Source organism: Helianthus annuus, chromosome 9 (assembly GCF_002127325.2).
Source record: "Helianthus annuus cultivar XRQ/B chromosome 9, HanXRQr2.0-SUNRISE, whole genome shotgun sequence".
Taxonomy (NCBI): Eukaryota; Viridiplantae; Streptophyta; class Magnoliopsida; order Asterales; family Asteraceae; genus Helianthus; species Helianthus annuus.
In genome coordinates this window covers 128,752,573-128,761,907 of record NC_035441.2, presented here as the reverse complement: position 1 = coordinate 128,761,907, position 9,335 = coordinate 128,752,573, and positions in this window count along the sequence as shown.

Genomic DNA, 9,335 nt, shown 5'->3' with positions numbered 1-9,335 from the left:
GTGTATGAACATACCAAATAAATGTTTTACAAGGACATTAAGGCATGCGAGGACATAGGGAGCACTCGTAATGAGTAGGCGTATACCCTTGTCGATTTTCCCTCGACTATGTCGATTTCCTCGACTATGTCAATTTATATTGACTATGTCAATTTCCCTTGACTATGTCAATTTCCCTTGACTATCTCAATTTCCCTCGACTGCGACATCGAAGCACTCAAGTGGTCACAAGTACCATGAGTGGGGCTCGGCCGTACCCGCTAGATCTAACCTTCGTCCCTAATCATGAATTAATGGCATTTCAATATTAAGTCTATGCTCACATGATTTATAGTGCATTTCATAGGCATTTCATCCGTTTAAGCATTCGTAACATATATTCCACCCCCGAGAGTTATAAAACCAAAAACAGTTAAGAGAAAAAAGGGGAGCATGAACTCACAGTTTTGCGTCTTCAGTACTCGTAACCGAAATCTCCTCAGTAAACACGACTCCCTACAATGTACTAGGGTCTATTAGCCTAACGGGCCATGCCTTGGCTTAGAGTTTAACGTTTTTGAGTTACGTTACTTTTGCTCCCAATATTATTCCAAGTTATAATTTCTTGTTAAAATAGTAATCATTTTAACTTTAAATTATATTTACTTTTGGAATAATTGTTAAACAATATTTTTGTAACAATACTTCTCAAGTATTTATTTTCGTATTTCCTTCCTAAGGATGGGGGTATTCTCATACATGTGTATTCGTATTCTCATATTTGTAGTTCCGAAATAATATATTTTTAAGTCTAAATTAGAAAATATATTTAAACTTATTTTGTCTAAAAATATTGTATTTCAAGAAAATATATATTTTTCTTAAAATTTATATATCTTCTAAATATACTAAGAAAATATATTATTACTTCCAAAAATAATATATTTTCTCCTTGTCGAAAATATGATATACTTTGTAATAATAAGAATCATACTTTCATTTTTCGTATCCAAAATAATATTTACCAAAAATATCCTTATAACGGTATTTTCCGGAATATTTTGTAAGTTACGTTCTTGTGTTCGGTTTCACAATATTTAAGTGTGTAACTTATATATTTATTTCTTGTGATTTTTGGTAATATTTTGGATTGTAAATTTCTTGATATTTTGTTAAGTTATATTACTTTAATTCCTAAAATAACATAAATATTACACCAAGTATACAAATAATCACACACAATGTTATAAATGTAAATATATATTCTAATTACATATTTATCCATTTTTATTTATAAAAACCAACTTCCAATACTTGTATTTTGGTAGCAAAGTCTATGGCAAAGTTTATACTGAAACCATAGTTAAAACACACTTGTAAATATTTGTTTAGAAAATATTTTTCTAAGTGTTTATATTTTTAGAAAATTTTGCCATACTTTCCCCTAAAAATGGAGGTGTCCATGCTATCAAAGCATATCATTTTCTTTTCAAAAATCATTACAAACAATCAACAATCAATCTACACTTACCAAGTTCTAAAACAAAGCTATCTACATAATGATCATGAACTTGAGTTTTCATAAAAACTTGTAGTAACTTGGTAGTGTGTTTAGTGGGTTTAGTTACCCTTTAAAGTGTGTTTATTTCTTTAAAAAATCTCATTCTTGAAAGAATTAGGTGTTTACAACTTACTAGATGATTTTTCTAAAAATCATTCTTTTGTATTTTTCTTGCAAACAATGTATTCTTATACTTGTTTTACTACTAGAAACAAGGTTATTTTCTTTAAAAACTATGTTCATGTAAATCTTGTGATTTAACTTGGTTTCTTTGGAAAACTATTTTTTTGAAATCATCCATGTTTATGTCTAGTAACATGTTACATACTACATCATTCACAAAAATCATTTTCATCTTTCAAGTTCATGAAAACAATAAGCATGATGATCTTGGTCTTTCACAAGATCATCACCTTAACTTACTAGATCATGTGTTTAAACACAATCTAGTAGGTTTCTTTTGGTGTCTAACATTACTAACATAAATCATCAATCATCAAGAAGCAAATCATCACTAAACAACAAGTATTCATATGTTTATAAGCTTATGTTAAAGATTCATGATCAAGTTCTTTAGTGTTCATCAAGATTAACAATGTGTATCATCTTTTATTCATCAAAATATGAAGTAACAAAGGGTTATGAGGGCCTTACTACTAGCACAAGGCTAGGGAAGAACACAAGAGGTTGAAGATGACAAATGTGGAGGATAATAGCAAATGATGAAGGTCCTTCAAGATCCAAGACCACCAAGCTTCATAAGATACCTTCTTACACCTTTGTGAGTATATGGAATAGATGGAAGATTGAATGAAAGTGGTGGTGGTGGTGTGCTTGTTTGCGGCCGAGAATGGCAAGGGGGAGAGGAGAAAGATGGATGGTGTGTGAGATGATGAGTTATTGTTCCACTTATAAACATCTTGTAGCTTTGTCCATTGGTTAAAATGTCCCCCAAGTACATAACATAATCTTTAAGTAATCTAAGGAAGATCAAGAAGGATTTTGCAAGATCAAGGGAAGATTATGGTGGGGGCCACATGGTGACCGTCCCAACCAAAGGGGGGGGGGTATTAGTTGTGATTAAATGGTAAGTTAGAGATCTAGTTAAAAGTTAAGTATAATGTTTAGTGCTTGTGTGTTACATGTGTTATATAGTGTGTTAGGGTGTTCGGGTATCATAACTAGCTCAGAAACATTAAAACAACGTTTCTTGTATAATTTTGGTGTTTCGGGTAGTGTCCAGTTGTTCGGTTGGATACCGGTTCGTTAAAGTGTCAAGCTATACCGTTTAGTGTTCTTTATGTACCCTTTTGTGACACTTTTAATTCCCGACACCTAGGAAAGCGTTCAGGACCATTTAGTCATATTTTTACATGAAACTAGCTTGTTAGAAAGCTGATTTTTGCTGAATTATGCAGAATTCTGCACTACAGGTGAGTTTTAGGCACTTCCCAGCACTTAAACTATTACTTAGGAATGCAGTTTTGTGGTCCTTACTTCCCTACACACTATACTAGTGTAGAACTTGGTTTCCGGCTCATACTGGGTCCCAAAACATTGTCTGTCTACGTACTGAACTCCCGTCAGGGCTTTTTGTTTGTCTGATAATGGTGTCAATTCTGTTCTGTGCATTATTAGAACTATATCGTGTTGCATGTAGTAATGATAAAAGTTTTGCAACATGAAATGCCATTGTATGTATATAACAGTAATCGGAAATTCATTTGTCTTGTAAACTAGATCATGCACAGTTACTAAAGCACAGGTTACTGTTCAATTAGTGTACGTAATGTATGGAAAAGTGACAGTTGTCATAGACTCCCCCCGTTAAAAGAATTTTGTCCCGAAATTCAAGCGATGCCATCGGTCGCAGGGGAGTTGTGAATTAAATGTCACTTAGGTTTAAAATCTCTCTTCATGTTCCCATGTAACTCTTGGTCATGATATGAATTCTAACGTACTCAAGTAAATCAACTATGTCTTCTCCATGTTTTGTGGACTCTTTGTCCGCATCCTTAACAGGTTCTATAGTAAATTGGAGTTTGTCGTTGACGTGAATCTTGTTTCTGGGAACAACGACTGTTCCTTGAGTCAGACTCCTCTAAAGACTAGACAAAATGTGTCGCGATCACTACTGATCTTTTCTGGAAGTTTCAGCTTGTGATCAATGATCCCAATCCCTACCAGGATCTCGAAAGGCCTAATATACCGGGGATCCAACCTTTCACGTTTTCCAAATCGCACCACGCCTTCTCAAGGCGAGGCTCCCATTGAAGCCATACTTCTTATCTCAAATTCCTACGATCTCCACCGCTCGTCGGTGCAATCTTTCCGTTTCCCACGGGTTGTCTTGATATGATCACATATCTAAACGATCTTGCCTCTAGTTTTTCCTGAACCAACTCGGGCCTATAGATTGTTTATCTCCGGTCTCCGTTTAACACAACGGGGATCGACTCATTGTGTTCTATCTAAAGCTTCACACGAAGCGGTTTAAACAGCGGTGTGATAAATACTGTTGTAGGAAAACTCCACTAAGGGCAAGAGAGTGTTCCAACTTTTCATCAAGGTTTATCACACAAGCACGTAACATGTTCATACCGTCTGCATCGTTCAGTAGCTCAGTCCATCTTCGTTAATATATAAGTTCTTACGATCAACGGTGTGTTGCAACCCTCGTGATCAGTAAAGGTCGTGCAACGTTTTCTTACAGGTAATGACATCAAGTTTGCGGCGCGCAATTACTGTATCTAGATCAAGGTTTCTTCTCATGATCCCTTAATCAACGTGACGCGTATGCAATGTCGTGGTCTCGTTGCATCGACGCGCAATCGAGACTTTGTCGAGAAGCGTCACATAATTGCAACTCTAACTCCTTAGCTCTTTATTGCAGGGTTGGCATGAATCTCATTCTTATCCACCATGTATCCTAAAGTTCTTACCTTGCGAATTCGAAATCCGCCCTTCGACATCTTAGCACATAACTGTTCTTTCTCTAAGAGTCGCAAGGTAAATTGCAGATGTTGTTCACGACCTTCCTTGGTCGTTGGGCATATAAGAATGTAGTCAATAAATATAATCATGATCTATCCAGGTATGGCTTACACATTCGATTCATGAGGTCCATGAATACTGTCGATGCATGTGTTAAGCCAAATGGTATGACAAGGAACTCGTAACGCTCGAAGCGAGTCCTAAAGGTCATTTTAGGGATATTTCCTTCTTGTATTCACAGTTGAGGACATCCTGTCCTCAAGTTGATCCTTGAGTGGTAACTATAACCTGACGATTGGCCTGTTCATGTCATCAATCCTTGGCAAAGGATACCAATCCTTGATATCCAATTCTTTGGAATTTATGCAAAATGGAAACTGTCACCTTTCTCCTTGTGTCCTTAACTAAGGACGTCATGTCCTTAATTTCCCTCTATTCAGCAGCTCTTGCAGTTATAACGGAGGCTCATGCTTCGCGGACGAAGCTAGTCGGTAAGGCGTCATTCGGCACTGGTGCTGCTCCTAGCACTAGGTTCATCCTAAACTCCCCTTGTTGCTGTGGAGGTATTCCTGACAAGTCTTCAGGAAAGGCTTCTGGGAATTCCTCTACCACGGGGTTGTCTTCTAGCTCCAGCTCCTAGGCCTCCTTATCGGCAACATGGGCTAGGAAGGCTATGCAGTCTACTTGGAGGCGCTTCTGTGTCCCATCGACCGATGAGAGATTTCGCAGACCCACGGTCTTATGGGCCTAATACCCTTGCACTTATCGCAAGAAGGTTGTGTACTTTAAGTGTTTCATCATTCGCAAGAGGGGCGCGACTGATTTTCCTTATAATGAACGACTTCAGCTCTATTCTTGGATATTCAATCCATGCTGACTATCATATCATGCCTTCCCAAGTCAATGGTAACAGAAAGTTCCGGCCCTCTGAGTCCCCAAAATATAATCCTTAATTGCTTCGTCTGCTTTAACTAACCTTCTATATGCCTATTTCTAAAGAATACGGGACGTCTATTCTACTCGAAACTAGGCCAAGCAGTTTCTTAGGTTCTACGCATGCAAGGTTAAAGTTGGTGCCAGTGTTAATCAAAAATAGATGCATAAGGTTGGTTAATAGGGAACGTACCCGTAACCACATCTGGATCCTGGCGTGCTTCACGAGCTCCGATCGTGAAGACCCTTCCTTACTTGGTTCTTCCTAGGGCAATCTTTCCTAAAATGCCCTACTTCACCACACCTGTAGCAGCCTAGAATTTTCCCATTATCTCTTCCGTCTGGATCCTTCGCCCAACAGGCATCCTTGCTGTGCCCTTCCTTTCCACACTTTCCGCACTTAGGCCTCAGACATCGACCTTCATGGTAAAAATTGCATTACTCGCACCTCGGCTTAGTCCCCAAGTAAACCTTACCACCAGCCTTATTAGTGGCTCCATAAGCTTTCCTGCCACAGTTGACTTGGGTGCCTACCTTTAGGTTTGAAGACTTCCTCTTCTTGTAACCTGATGACTCCACATGAGTCTCTTTCTTGTTATCCTCAGATTCCGAAAATTTTCCCATGCGTAGAGCTTCTTCAGTAAGAGTGACACTCAAATCGATAACCTCTGCGATGGTTGGGGGCTTTGAGGTAGTAACCATACTCCTAATTTGAGGTGCAAGTCCCCAAATGAATCGCTCAATCCTATTGAATTCCGGCTTGACTAAGTAGGGGACGACCCTAGACAGGTCGTGAAATCGCTGGACGTAATCAGAAATCTTCGGCCCGTCCATTTTCAAATTCCAGAACTCCACCACAAGCTTCTGGATTTCAGCCCTAGAACAGTATTTCTTCTCCATCATTTCCTTGAGCTCGTCTTAGCTTAGTGCATGAGCAGCATCTGCACCAAGGGTCTGAACCTAAAGGTTCCACCAGGAGAGTGCGCCATCCAAAAACAACCCTGAGATAAAGGTAACACTCTGCTGGGGCGAACAGTTACTCATTCTTAGAACGGAGTCAGTCTTTTCTGCCCAACGGACAAATGCAATGGCACATCCCGTGCCATCAAAATTCAATGGCTTGCAGTCCAGGAACTGTTTATAGGTGCAGCCAGTTGGAGGGTTATTCCCGGAAGTGCCACCGCTGCGTTCAGAGCGGAGGGCTTCATGCTGCGCTATGGCTTAGGAAATGCGCTCATTGAGTTCGGCCTTAGTCAACGTAATGGTGTCCGTGTCACGTCTGGGCGGCATTTCCGTCTGTCAAAATGGTAGGGAGTAGGTTAGACAACATTCCATAATTGTCTACGGGGTACATATTACCACAAGCAAACATGTATTCACCCAATATCACATGCATATATACTCAACAATGTACGAGTGAGGAAACAATTACTGAGTTCTCATAATATGAAGGTAGTAGTGATTTTCCTTCTACGTTAGCTTTCTTTGGTCTTTAGCTTCACAAGACGGGTATACTTTCCCAAAGATGGGGGTTGTTCACGTAGGGGTGATAGAGAGTGTAACGTCACTGAATCTTTCCGAATGTTATCCATCTTCACTTGCTTAAATATCGGTTCTCAAATGTCTCGTACACGGGTAGAAGTGTCAGACACGAAGTAGGTAAAGACAGGTTTCCTACTTTGTAAAGTGCTAAAGCAATGGCCTGGGCATTGTTCTATCAGATAAAGGTGTGAACACTTAGAGTTTATTTTTGTGTAGTGATCACTTGGCCCGCAGAGTCCACTAGGATTTCCATGCACTACAAGTCGTTATTACGTGGGCCCCCGTAATAATAAATTATCTTGCACGGTTACCCCAACTTTCCCTCGTCCAAGCAGATGATCAACCAAAGAGGGGACACTACTGTCCATATTCCTCTGACATGGAAAAGACCATTGCGGTGGTCCACGCGTTAACACTCGTTATCGTTATGCGCGAATAGGCACGATGATTAAACGAAATAGGAATAAGGAGAATTCCTAGTAGTTGGAGGGGCACCTTCAAGATGAATACTTCATCTTCCTTGTCTGGTCAGGAGTGTCGTCAATCTCGCTTCACAAAAGCCGCATGGATCTCGTCCTGCTGATTAAGAAGTTGTTCAAGGTTGCCGCCTCTGCCTCGCCGTCACTACCGTAGTCAGGCACCTTCACGATCGAGAGGGAAGAGCAGCCATCTCCTACGGAAGCAAGCTTAGAATCTTGTTTGGTAATCACTCCAGCCATGAGCTTTGCAATGAACGTGAGGCCGATAGCTTCATCGTGCGAGTAAGAACAATAATAGGATTCTGAGTTGAAGGTATATTATTCACGTCAATAATTATTCCATACACGTATTCGTATGTATATATCAATAAACAAATATGTTACTTAGCATAAACGGGCAATTCGATGCATCATATCACATAAAACTCTCGTTTATCCTTTGGGGGTCATTTCGTCTTTGGCAAGTCTAACTCGTGTAGACTATGCCTTAGTTGACGCTTACGTGAATGCAATGAAAAACCCTTTTTTTTTTTGTAAAAATGTTTTTGTGAGAGAGTTCTAGTGATTGTAGTCTAGACTCGAGAAGGAATCCTAGTTCACTACAATCGAAGCTCTGATACCAAACTGTCACACCCTGACTTTTGTGGAAGCGTATGATGTGTGACTGGTTTAATATCATTGCATTCAATCTTAATAAACAACTACATGATCAAAACGATGTTCATCCATTCATAAAATTTGAGTATTACAAACCTCGGTTATTTAAGTTTTAAAACACAACCTTCGACTAGGTTACAAACCAACAAAAGTGGATGACATCTAAACTTGAAGTTTGCTTCTAGAAACAACACCCGCGCCCAAGATCCAGCCTGTCACCTGAAATACATGTAATTTTGGAAAACATCAACAAAAGTTGAGCGAGTTCATGCGTTTTGTTTGAGTACTTGTAAACCTTTGAGAGACTCCTTTGAAAACAGGTATGAAAAGCATGTATGAACATACCAAATAAATGTTTTACAAGGACATTAAGGCATGTGAGGACATAGGGAGCACTCGTAATAAGTAGGCGTATACCCTTGTCGATATTCCCTCGACTATGTAGATTTCCTCGACTATGTCAATTTCCCTTGACTATGTCAATTTCCCTTGACTATGTCAATTTCCCTCGACTGGGACACCGAAGCAATTAAGTGGTCACAAGTACCATGAGTGGGGATCAGCCGTACCCGCTAGATCTAACCTTCGTCCCTAATTACGAGTTAATGGCATTTCAATATTAAGTCTATGCTCACATGAGCTAATAGTGCATTTCATTACCGTTTAAGCATTCGTAACATGTATTCCACCCCCGAGAGTTATAAAACCAAAAACAGTTAAGAGAAAAAAGGGGAGCATGAACTCACAGTTTTGCGTCTTCAGTACTCGTAACCCAAATCTCCTCAGCAAACACGACGCCTTACAATGTACTAGGGTCTATTAGACTAACAGGCCGTGCCTTGGCTTAGAGTTTAACTTTTTAGAGTTACGTTCCTTTTGCTCCCAATATTATTCCAAGTTATAATTTCTTGTTAAAATAGTAATCATTTTAACTTTAAATTATATTTACTTTTGGAATAATTGTTAAACAATATTTTTGTAACAATACTTCTCAAGTATTTATTTTCGTATTTCCTTCCCAAGGATGGGGGTATTCTCATACATGTGTATTCGTATTCTCGTATTTGTAGTTCCGAAATAATATATTTTTAAGTCTAACTTAGAAAATATATTTAAACTTATTTTGTCCAAAAATATTGTATTTCAAGAAAATATATATTTTTCTCAAAAATCATATATCTTCTAAATAT